At 42.5% G+C, this 12,865-nt stretch overlaps 1 non-coding gene across 1 annotated transcript; it reads right to left on the reverse strand.

Moving 5' to 3' along the window:
* Nucleotides 1-12,401: 12,401 nt before the first annotated feature.
* Nucleotides 12,402-12,539, reverse strand: LOC129061115 (small nucleolar RNA SNORA8). The gene has a single exon (XR_008528083.1). It is a non-coding gene; the product is annotated as a small nucleolar RNA SNORA8 (small nucleolar RNA).
* Between the last annotated feature and the right edge of the window lie 326 nt (nt 12,540-12,865).

Below are 12,865 nucleotides of genomic sequence, written 5' to 3' on the forward strand. Positions count from 1 at the left end.
ATTTCCCATATGATATAGATGGTAGACTCAAACTGCCAATGTATGTATGAGTCAGTGATTTGAAGATGGCAGAGGAACACAGAGGGACTCAGTCAGTTGAAGGCAGGGTTAGATGGATTTAGTAACTGCCCAAGACAAATCTGAAAGCAGACTTTAGTGCATCCCTGGCAATGGCCAATGAAGATCATAACCAGCTTTGCTTAAAAAAAGTAACTTTATAATATTCTACTTAAAATGTTTTAATATTTAGATTTTCTTTCTTTTTTTTTTAAGAGAGAGAGAGAAACATTGATTTTTGTTGTTCCCACTTATTTATGCATTCATTGGTTTCATTGGTTGACTCTTGCATGTGCCCTGATCTGAGATCCAACCCACTACACTCTCAGCAACTGAGCTGTCTGGACAGGGCCTTTACAATATACTATTCACATCCAGAAATGAAAACCCTGAAATCTCATAACCAACAATACATACGAAGCCATTCTCTAAGGTTTAAGCCTCTCCATAGTGCTGTTTTAATTATGTATTGCAGGCAAACTGTGATTGTGTCTTGCCAGTATTTTATTAGAATGTCAATTCAATTGAATTACATCTCACAGGAAAGATTAGCATGGATTTTGTGTGATGTGTGAAAGTGTGGCTGTGTCCAGGCCAACTTTTTTAAAGTTGTGTGCTAATTAGAGTGAAAATGGAAAGAGAAGTGTGAGATTCTCAGATCCAAGAAATTCTGCAGCCACTCTTCCATTCCACGGTAATACTCACTCTGTTTGCAAATGCTGCAAACTACACACAAAGCCTGCCAGACATCACAGTGTACTTCGTGCATTACAAGAAGGTAAAAGGAATTTAGAATTAGGAAATGTATGGTCACTCATCTCCTATTCCTCAGCCTAAAGCTGGAAGGGAGTTAAATATTAAGCTATACACCTAATGGAAATGTAGTTGAGTTGAATTGTTTAATCTCTCCCCAAAGAAACTTTGCAGACCAGACTTCAAGGTAATACCCACCTTTTACTGAAGAAAGGAAAACAGAAACTTGAGGTCACCTGACTTGCAAATTAGTGGCAGAGACAGACCCCAGGTCTCCCAAAGTCAGTTCAGTACCTTTCTTTTACACTATTATTATAATAGTTTCTAGTTTCTTGACAATGCTTCAACACTCCCCCCCCCCCTTTTTTTTTTTTTTTTGAAACTTGTAATTAAGGAGAAAATCTGAGTATATAATGCAGACAGATTACTTTCTTTGGCAGAGTAAAAATAGGACCCAGTAAAGGAAATGGGTAAAAATAGAGGAGAGATGTAGTGGTAAAATCCTTTTCCTTTTTTTTCCAGACCAAAAAGCGCTTACAGGTTAGTGGCGTTTGAATACCAGCTGAGACAGGTCCCTAAGAAAAAGCCTCTGTGTGAATGAACCGTGTATTCTGTGTCCCTCCAGTCTCCACAGTCTCCCTTGGTTTCAGTCCTTGGTAGTTTCAGGAGTTACGCGCATTTGCCCAGGTGAAAATTAAAATCACTTCTGAAGAACTCAAAACAGGACCCTCCCCGCCTCCCCTTTGCGATGACTAGGGAATGAAGTGGCCATCTGACAGTGCTTTCATAATTGCAGTGCAGAGCAGAATCAGCAACCATCGTGGACAATTCGGTCTTTGTACTCTCCCCTCACATTAACCCCAGGAGAGAGGGGAATTTTGGGGGGGCACTGCCCTGGCGTCGGGCCAAGGGACCAGAAACTTTGACATTTTCAGAAACTTGCATACTAGCTTTCCAACCACTCCCTCGGGCAGCTCCCTCCCTGACCCCACCATCCCACCCCCGACCCAGAAACTCGGTCCCCAGCCTGGGCAGAAAAGGGGATCAAGCAGGAAGCGAGGGTGCTCCTTCAGAGTAGCCGGGGACGCTCTGGTCGCCACGTCCGGGCGCACCCCTCCAGCGCTGGTCAGCGCATAGGCCTGGGGACCAGCTCAACGGTAGGCACGGGGCGGTTCCTGGGGATAGGAGCTGCCAGCCAGTGGGCCCAGCTGCACACAGGTGAAGTCGGGCCTGTGGAAAGTATCAAATGGCCTGCGCTAGTATAGATGCCACTCACGCGCAAGCAGCCGCAGGTTTTTAAAGCCCAGGGGCATTAGCGCAAAACCTGACGACCCAGAAAAGTCTCCGCGTGACTGTCGCCGGCTCTTTTCTATTACCCATCCCCCGCTTACCGACTCCGGCGGCTTTCCTCTCCCCCTCCCCACCCCCAACCTCCGCCCTGGCTCTGGGGTGCAGATCTCACGGGGCCACCTCTCCCCGCTCCCTGACCCCCAGGTCCTGAGCTCTCGGGGTCTCCAGTTCCCTCGCCTCCCTTGGCTCCAGGCCGGGGAGGAGGAGCGCTCTCCTCCAGTTCTCCCAAGCTTGGGGCTCTGTGCGTCTACCCACTCTCTATGCGCCTCCTCGGCTCGGGCTCTCAGGGGACCCCCACTGTTTTCCCTGGCTCTGATTCCGTACTCGTGAGGGAATCTCCCACCCTTTTCCCCCAGGAGGCGCCGGGCGGACTCGTGGGGCCCCTACTCTCTAGCCTGTCGCACCCTCTTTCTCTCCCTCCCCCTTGTCGTTCCCAAGGCGGCCGCGAGCGGCCCGCCCTTCCTCCGCCGCGGGGTCACTCGGGGACAGGAGCCTCCCCCGCCCTCCCGCGGAGGGAACCCAAGCCTCGGGCGGCGGCCACAGGGAAGCCCGTGCCAAAGAGGAGCCTAGAACTCCCGCGCGACACTGGAAACCTGTCCCCGCCCCTGGCCCCGGGCGAGAGCGGACTTGGGCGGCCGCGACCTCCGCGGGCCATGACACTGGCCACCGAGGCGGAGGCGGATGGCCGGTGCCTGCGGACAGCAGAGTGTCGTCAGGGCTCTAGGACAGAATCCCGCAGGTGTTTCGAGCTTTGCACCTCGGTGTTTCGTGCCCTGAAGCCTCCTGATCCCGGCCCCCAACGCCCGGCTGAGCGCTGGCCAACCCCTCCCTCCCGAGTCTCTCACTCGACTCAGCTGCGACGAGGGTCAGGCAGTGCGCGGTGACTGGCAGGCTCTACCCATCTCCCCGAAAGTGAGCGCCTAACTCCAGAGATCCAAGCTCCAAGTGCCTGGTAAATGTTACCGAGAGATCCCACACTTCCCTGGGCAAAACCCCATGCAATCGTTTTAATGTAAATTTTACTGCAGTGTAAAGCCTATGTAAAACGTGCACCTGCACAGCCACTCACATACTGCACATACCTGTGTAACCAGCAGCCAGAGCAAGAAACAGCAAGACCAGCACCTTTGCTGCCCCACCCCCACCTCAGTCCTTTCCAGCCAGTACCTTCTTCCACCCGCCCAGAGCAACCATGCCCCTGATTCCAACACCAGATTAGCTTTGCCTGTTTTTATACTTCATATAAATGTCATGATAGAATATGTGCTCTCTTGTGTCTGGTTTCTTTTCACTCAACATCCTGTTGTCCCATTAGTGAGATTGACCCATGGTTCACCTCCAGCTGAAGGTTCTCATTTCTGTGTTTTATTTTCTTGTACAGAACACACCAGAATTTGTTCATTCGTATATTTTCATGGAAATTTGGGTAGCTTCCAGCTTTGTGGTTATTACAGAAAGTGCTGGTGTGAATATTCTAGTCTACGTCTTTTGGTGGAACATGTTTGCATTTGAGCAGATAAATACCTAGGAATGGAATATGTTCAGTTTTAGTAAACTCGGCCAAGGGAATTACCGAAGCACCATACCCTTTTACTTCCCACCAGTGAAGGAGAATTCCTGTGGCCCCAAGACCAAGATTTATTGAGGACCTACTTGTGTGGTGAACAGAATACACAGAGCCCCTCTACTTAAGGAGTCCTAGCAGAGAGATTGCGTGCATATTGACAAATATCTGGACAAGCTAATGGCTGATGGGAAAACAATACAACTGGGCCAGGGAGGGCACTTAAGGTGGGCTGGTCAGAGATGGGGGGGGGGGGGGTGCGGATGACAATTGAGTCCAGCCTCAAGGACAAAAAGGCCACAGCACCAAGGGGCTCCAACGTCCAACTCTCCCCTACCCTCCTCTGCCTCCCAGTTTCCTGGGCTCCCCCATTCGGGGAGAGCAGGTTTTAGTTTCCAAGGTGGTCACATTCACAGTGCTGCTGCTTGGGTGGGAAAGTCTCAGGAAAACACCTGGCTGGACCACCCATCTCTCCCGGCCTCTAAACTCCCAGACACTTCTCTCCCAGGGTATTTCCACCCTTGATTGTATAATTAGTGTTCATTATGCTTTATGTCTGCACCCCACATTTTGCCAAGTACTTTACCACTTGAAAAAATGTTTCTGACTTGCAGTCATTGCTCAGGTAGTCTAGCGTGAGACACACACTAAGTTCCCACACGGGAAGCAGACCGCATGAAAACATGAACATGCCCAAGGCCAAAAGGTAAGTCAGGAAAAGATCAAAGGTAGCTCAGGCCAGTTTACAGCTCCTTCCAGGCACTGAGAAATTTACCTAACTCACCTAAAGTCACAACGTTAATTAAGAGAATCTTCATAGGAACCCTGAACTGTCTGACTTTGAAATACAGTGCCTCCGGTCAGGTTCCCTAGAAGTACAGTCAATGACAAAGACTCCTGTTGAAGTGATTTTTTTGCCCAAAGTGTTTTCAGGAGAAGAAGGAAGGGAAGCAGCATAAAACAGGTGAGAAAACTGAGCAAGAATGTGGTCTCAACTGGAGACTGGCTTTAGTCTGTTCCACAGGGACTATGAACAGCATCACAGAGTTAGTCTCACTTTGGAACAAGGGGGAGGCTTTTCTCCGCACTGTCAGCCAGTCTTTACCATTTGTTCAGAGAAACGGACATCCATGAGCTCTTTCAGAGAAGATTAAGTCTTAAACCAAAGGAAATGATACTTTAATGGAACAGTTCATAAATATTTTGGTCTCAGGATCTCTTAACACTCTAAATAACACCAAAGAGCTTTGGTTCTGTGAATTATGTCTATCAATACTTATAGTATTAAAGTTAAAACTGGAGTCTCATAACTCTTCTGCATCCAATCTGCTACTTTAAGTTGTTAGGGTTGAGGAATATGAAGAAAATCTGGTCTCATCCAGATCAAAAATGGGAAGACCCCATGGACTCCTGGAAATGGTCTTGGGTAGCCTCAGGGGTCTTTGGATCACTTTGAGGACTATTAACCTAATAATTAAATTTCAGGCTCAAAACAGAAATAAGGAAACAACAAGCTTCAAACCTTTAGCCTACCCAACTGTATATGTAAGAACATTTCAGAAGTTGATTAATCCAATGAGCTAAATGGTCATTCTATAAAGCAAACATAAAAACTATATTGTGGCATTTGAAATATATTCCCCTCCCTTTTAAACCTCAACCACTGTCAACCCACTGACTTTCCAAATCCCAGCAATGGATTTTGCGATACCATTTATTCCTTCAGCAAATATTTATGTACCAGGCACAATGCTAGACCCTGGAAATGCAATGGCATTCAAAACTTTCAAGTCATGCCTGCATGGAGCTTACAGTTTAGTGGAAAACACGGACTGTGCTAAGGACAAAGATAGAGAAATATATGATGTCGTAGAGTATCTTGGGAGATTTCCTACAGACTCAGTGAAGTCTTTCCTAGAGAAGTGCTGGGGGGTGGGGGGCAGTAGGAAGGGAGGTGAGACAGAAGGAGGCCTAAATTTTAACTCGTAAGTGGGATGGGAATGGGGAGCTCAGACAGCAAGGCTGTAAATGTGTGAAATCAGGCCAGAGAAATGAGGCCCACAGGTCTTGTCAACAATTTGAGTCTTCCTCCGAAAAGAAACGAAAAGCCAAGTTTTTAGTGAAAAGGCGTGTGATGTAGCTGAGACCATGCAGAGGAATTTCGAGCAGTCTAGGCAAGACGAAATTAGAGCTTCCGCTGGAACGGTGGGTGGGCGGGCGGGGTGGGGGGGCCGGGAGGGTGGGGGGCGGTGCGATGAAGACAAGCGCGCGCATTTGAGAGTCGTCAGGAGGTGAAACTGAAAGCACGCAGTGCTGGGTTTCATATGGGGCAGGAGAAGCGGGGGTCAGGGCTGCCTCCTACCGAGCTGCAAACACCTACTGAATACCTCCTGCACGACGGACACTGTGCCAGGCCCTCACATCACGGTACAGGTCTTAGGATTGCACTTGACTAGCAGTAACGGGAATAAAAATTGAAGATTGCTTAAACAAGACAGAAGTTTTGCTTTTCTGTTTTGTTTTGTTTTTATCTTCTCTCATGGAAAAAATCTAGACACTGGAGCCCCAGGATTCTCATTTATGAAAACCTCAGGATTCAGAATCCTTTGATCTTATTGCTGCTGCCGGTCAGGGCCTCCATTCCCAAGGTCCCCCCTATGATGGCTGCTCCAGCTCTGGCCATTACACTGTCCTGGCATTATACCTGCAACCGTCAGGAAAAGAAGCATAAAAAGAAAAGGTGAAACATAAAATATCTTTCCCAAAGCAACTGTACAACACTTGTGTTTATAGCCATTGCCCAGGTGTATTCACCTAACCCAGAGAAGCTGCAAGGGATGCTAGGAAACGTAGTCTTCACTCTGGACAGCTGTGTGTGCAGCTAGAAACTCTACTACTTGGAGTAAGGGGAGAATATTGAGGGACAATTTACATTTTCTGCAAAAAAGGAATTAGACAGAGATGTTGCACTTCTAAGGGCATCCAACAATTCAAGGTCAATGGTTTCCATCTTCTGAATCTTAGCATCCCATGTCTGTCAAACAAGGGGGTTCCTACCAGCTGACCTTTAAATTTCTTACAGCTCTAGAGAACGATGACTCTATATTCACTTCCCTCATAATGAGGGTCTTTATAGTGATTCATTTGTCAAAAGTATTGATTATGTTTGATTTGTTACAAACACATTTTGCTGAAAACACATATAATATTTCCGGCAATGATTTTCTTTGATAAAGTTGGATTTACTAGAACTAGTCAAACATGATGTTTTGCTGGCTTATGTATTTGATGTATTTATTTTTGTGGAAAATATTCAAACAGTGGAAAAATTGAAAACTGTAAATTGTTATGGTTGCTTGAATTAAACGTGTGATCTAAAAAAAACATTAGGAATGAGTACTGCTTCTTTTGAGGAAACATACACAAATACTTCTTCAGTTAAAAATAATTCTTAATTTTTTTAATGGTGAATAAAACAATCAGAAATTAATCATCATTATTATCAGTCTCCCCCAAATCTATCTGATCTTTGACAGGGTAAAGAGACAGCTCACTTATTTTGGTTTTGTTTGCTTATTGTAATTATATTTATTGTTCATTGTTGTTTGGGTCAGCTCCAGTGGTTAGACTGAATTTCCTGAAGTGATGGTAGAAGATCACCCATGAAAGTATTGGTTATCCACCAGAAAAGAACTCAGATTTATAATTTGCCAAGGCTACACCATAATGTAGGTTATATTTAGTCTTGAATTTTGCCTCTAGGCAAATCCACCTAGCCATAGAAAAATGGCCAAATGTTAACTTTGACTCTAATTCTAATTTATTATTGAATTAATTGAATTAGTATTAGAGCAAAGCAATATTTCCCATATCATTTAGCATGCAAAACCCTCCTGATTTAATTTACTGTAATTGAGTAGTTGAAAGAACTGAGGGTGTGAAATAGGATTCTACCTGTTTTCCATCAAATAGGAGGTAATTCTGTGAAAGATGTCTTAAGGAATATTAAAAAGAAGGTATTGAATATGTAAATTTTATGAAAGCACTGTTCAAATCATAAAACATATTTCTTGTTAACTTAAATAACAAATTTAGCAATCAAGATGCCTATTTTTTAGAAGTATATTTTCTCTAAGTAAGGGCAATTCAAAATTAGTGAGAAAATACATTTTAAAATTTACCTCATTGCTTTTCAACCTAAAATTCAGGCACAAAGCTTTTTAGTATAAATGTGTGTGTTTGTGTGTGTGTATATGTAAATATATATGGATGCAAATAGTTTTACCTATTTTCCTACATGAGGCTATTTGCCCTGAAAAATAAAGCATGATTTGTGTCAATTTGTATGACTTTGAAATGATTTTTACAGTGAGATAATTGAAATATAAAAATCTAAAAACTATTCATCTTCTGGTAACTTCATAAATGCAGCAGCCAATGACTTACCATAAAATACAATTTGTCAGCTTTTAAGATATGAGCTAAACTTGCTTGTTCAGACTTGGGCATAGATAAGAAACCTGAATATTTAAGCAAGACACACTCTAGTTTTACAGTTGCTCAGAGATTTAAATAAGGCAGAATGATTGTCTATCACAGCTCATAATAATGCTCTTAAATTTAGAGCTCCAAATACCCCCACTCACCAGTCGGCATGTTTCTCAAAGCTGCAGACTGAAAAACTGCAGCTGTGTTTATGTGGTAATTTCGAGCCCCTATTACATATGCAAGCAACTGGGCTCCGTGGCTCAATCGCAATGCATTCATTTTGCTTTTTTTGTATCGAAGAAACAAAATCAGAGAACTATATAGCATTATGGCCAGCTCTTTAAATCACAAAAATCAGGAGATTGAAAATTATAGCCCCACAAAAAACAGTCTTTTCCATTCGCCATTAAATAACGTTTACAACAGACATTCCAGATATATGTGTTTAAGGTATGGTGTTAAGCTCAGCAAACATTTATTAAGGCAATAAAAAAGAAAAACCCATGTTATCATAATAAGATGAATTAAAGCATAAGTAAGGCAGGCCTCTTCCCCGAGGATTTTGGAGCCTAACAGGAGGTACCCGGAATCAAATACTATGGTGGAGGGCAGGGGCGGGGGGTATACAAATAGGTAATATTCTCTATGGAGAAGACCAATAAACAGACTGAGATTGTTTCCAGATATTAATAAAATTCTGAAATATTTTCTTTTGGGGATATTGCCGATCAGTGCAATCCATAGTACTTGTGATTCACAAAGCAACAACATCTGAAGTATTGTCACAGGGACCCCAGCAAAAGTATGGGTAGTTCATCTCACGAGATACAGGGTCTGGCACAAATAACTGCCCTTTTTTACTACAAAATCCTACGCATGTAATTCTGTAACATAACAACATCACGCTCAAGCGCACCATATGACATTTTAGGTGAAATGTTCAAATTGCTGTCCATCTCGTGCAAGACAGTCGCGTACCTTACCAACCACACTCAGGCAGGCCTTGCTTCTGCTGGGCCCTGTATAGTAGTCAGATTCTGAAACATTGTGTAAGAATTTTGTTTCTGTGTAAATGCAACACTACTTTAATACTATATAATGATTAGCTCAATTTTTAAAAATTATATTCTAATTTAGGAATTTTTATAAATCTGATCTTGTCTCATTATTTTGGCTTATCAAATATATGTGCATGGGATAAGGAGAATGTACTGGCTTATTGCAAGAAAAAAGTTTATTCTGAAACATCCAAACACTTTTTTTAAAGGTGATATAGAGAAGTGAAACTTTTATAATTATACTGGAACATAAATAAGGTTGTTTCCAATTTACTCTTGGGTTACATTTCAGCTGTTAAGCTGATTGGAATGCAAAAGTTTCTGCGGGAAACAACCTCTTACATGCTGGGTTTTCAAGAAAGCTCACAAAAGCAATTTATGTACAGTAAGACTCTGTAGTAATTATTCTTTGACCCCTTTTTTTTTCTTTAACTTTTGAGTGCTTCAGGAGAGGGAGTACCTCAAGGTTCTTATTCCTCCACCTCAGTAGCCAGAGTGTTTGCAACCTCTAAGTCACAGTGATGGCTAAGCCCGAGCTCCTGAGGTAATTTTATCTAAGCAGCCATAGGAAAGAACCTCTGTCACTGAGATTCATGAAAGGAAAAGGGACATCAAAGAGAATGACCCCTTTTTAAACTTTTTAATCTATAAACACCTAGACAGATGATAGATGGATAGACAGGTGGATAGATAGGTAGATAGATAGATGATAGATGGATAGATAGACAACAGACAGATATACAAAGAGAAGATTACTTAGAGTCATAGGAAAAGATAACTGTATACATACACATAGTATACATCCAATAGTTAAAAGCCTGATTGCAAAGTCTGGCTACATGGGACCTGATCTCTGACTTGTTACTTGGAAGTTGCATAATTTCAGGCAAGTAATTAAACATCTCTAGTTTCCAGGTTCCCTATGAAAAAATAAAATAGAGATAATACTATTGAGCTCACACAATGTGGTAAAGGAGCAATTGAAACAATCCATATAAAGTGAACAGTGCAAGTCCAGAACATGGGAAGCAGCAGAATTTTATGGCACATAGTTGAAGGCTACAGGGATACAGAGAAAAGCATATTCAAGTGTTGATCGGTTCCAGTTTAACTAGATTTGTGACCTTGAATAGGTCATTCAATTTCCTTGAGACTCAATTTCTTCAGGTAAAATGAGGGAATAGATACAGATAAACTAGAGTTTCTTAAACATTAATGTGCACAGAATCACCTAAGGATCTAGTTAAAATTCAGACTTTGAGTCAACAGATCTGGGGGTAGAGGCAGGAGGTTCAAGGTTCTGAACTTCGAATGGGCTTACGAAGCTGATGCTGCTGGCCTAAGTACCACGCCTTGGGCAGCCATGATCTAGATGGTACCCAGCAAGAGTCTCCTCCAGCTTCAAAGCTGTAGTTTATAATTATGATAGTGGCCCATTTTTTTCCACATAAAGAAAGGATGAAGGATTTGCATTCGCTTGAGAGGAAAACCAGTATCAAATTATCCTGGCTATTATATCTCTAATGCACCAATGGATCGTGGAAGCGAAGGCCAGGACATAGCGAAGGGGTCAGAAGGTGGCTGGCTGCTGAAAAGTTGGACCAAGGAAGATTTTCCTGATGTGGTCCTCGGACAGAGGCAGTTTTAAGAAGTGGAGGTAGGCTGGAGGATATTTAAGCTGGGAGATTCTTTTTTCTTGATTCTGGAAGGAAGCATGGCATGATACTGAAGAGTAAGCGTTTTGTTTGAGGGCGTGTGTGTGTGTGTGTGTGTGTGTGTGATCAACTAGACATGAACCGTTTTCCCAGCTCTGCATCTTAATTGCTGCCCTTGAGCAAATGGCTTAATTTTTCTTGACTTCATTCTCTCTTCTATACAATGAGAATAACAGTATTCTGTTGGACTCTTGTGAGAGGGAATTACATGAGCTAGTGCCTAAAGTTCATAGCATAACAAAAGAGTGTTCATTAAAATGACCATCACCATCACCATCACCACTATTATTAAGTTTGGCACACTGGAAGAATGAGCATTAGTATCTCAATTCTCTTTCAGTTTCTACGGCAGTGGTTCTGGTGTAACTTAGGAGTCAGCATGAGTTCGCTGAGAATAAGTATCTCAGGCTAGCTTTTTTTTATTGTTATGATTGCTACATTGGTAAATTAGAGAAATGATGTAGGCATATGTATTGGACTAGCTGGAAATAGGAGGCAATATGAATGCGTGTTGAGTGGGAGAAGTGTCATCCTGGGTAGACGTTTCTTACAGTTTGCCCTTAGATTCTACCCTCCGTCTTGTCTCACTCTTTCTCAATTTGGATGTAAACATAGGAGGCAACCTAAGCCAGAATATGACACATTACCATTCCCCACAGGGGTTAAAATGCAGGCAAGAAGACCACTTGACAGGAGTAATAGAGAAAGAATTTGGAAGCTTGGAAGGGAGTCCAGGGTAGATTCTGAGCCTCTCCCACCCCAATCCAGAGCTGCGATTCCCTGATCACTTCTTAGGCAACTGCCTTGGAGTTTTTTGTATTTGTTGCCAGGAAGACAACAAATTAACTCTGATTCCCAACACACTCCTTGCCATCCGCCCCAAACTTACCCCTTCACATGTCTTCTTCCTTCAACCTGTTCTTAGATTGCTCTTTCAACTCTGCAATGATATGTGAAACCACGTAACCAAGCCTGATAAGAAATATAAATGCAACAAGAGTAAACAGATGAGTGAAGAACATAAACCGCGCTTTGTGAGGTTTGGCTTTAGGGTCTCAGAGGGTGATTTCTCTTACATGTATGTTCCAGAGAAATGAAATTACCCTGCCTTTGGCCTCCAGAGCTCTCTCAACCATCTATTCAGCTGTCATTCACATTTCAAAGCAAATCGTGTTCATTTTATTAAAAAGTGATTTACAAAACGTTGCTACAAATAAATAGAAGGTGAAATAGAATAATGCTATGTGTTTTGCTTGAATATATTTGTTGATCAATTAAATTGGCTTACAAGCTCAATGTTAAGCAAACTGTATACATATATGTGCAAGTGTAAATAGCCTACAGTCACTAATCTCTCATTTGTTATTACCAAGGGGCTAACTCCTAATTACAGATGAAAAAAATGTTTCTTTTTTATACTACAGTAATAAAAATGCCAAGTTTAACATGCATGAAACTAAGAAAGCCAATGACACTAGATACTGAATTTATATCACGTTGTCCTTTGAACACCCAACAGGAATAAAATGCAAAATGCAGATACCATTCAGTGCAAGAAAAAATGCTTTAAATAGAAAGGAGTTCAGAGGAAACTTAAATAATTCTCATTTTACTTCACTACTTTTTTTGACGTCTTCTTTCCCTGGGTGGCCCCATAGTAGTGAGGACTCTCTTAACAATATACCAGTTTTATCTGAAAGATCTAATTTACACTTACCTCCCATAATCAATGAAGCCTTAAGTCAAGGCTAGTTTGGGGTCAGACTGGTTTTTTCATTCATCTTTCTTACTGATCTGTAGATATTCCACTAACGTAGACTTTTATTTCTGAGGTAAACATTTTGCTAAGTAGTCACGGTTCATGTAAGCACATCAACAAC

The sequence above is a fragment of the Pteronotus mesoamericanus genome, unplaced genomic scaffold, assembly GCF_021234165.1.
Source record: "Pteronotus mesoamericanus isolate MK-2021 breed Mesoamerican mustached bat unplaced genomic scaffold, CSHL_Meso_final scaffold_54, whole genome shotgun sequence".
Lineage (NCBI taxonomy): Eukaryota > Metazoa > Chordata > Mammalia > Chiroptera > Mormoopidae > Pteronotus > Pteronotus mesoamericanus.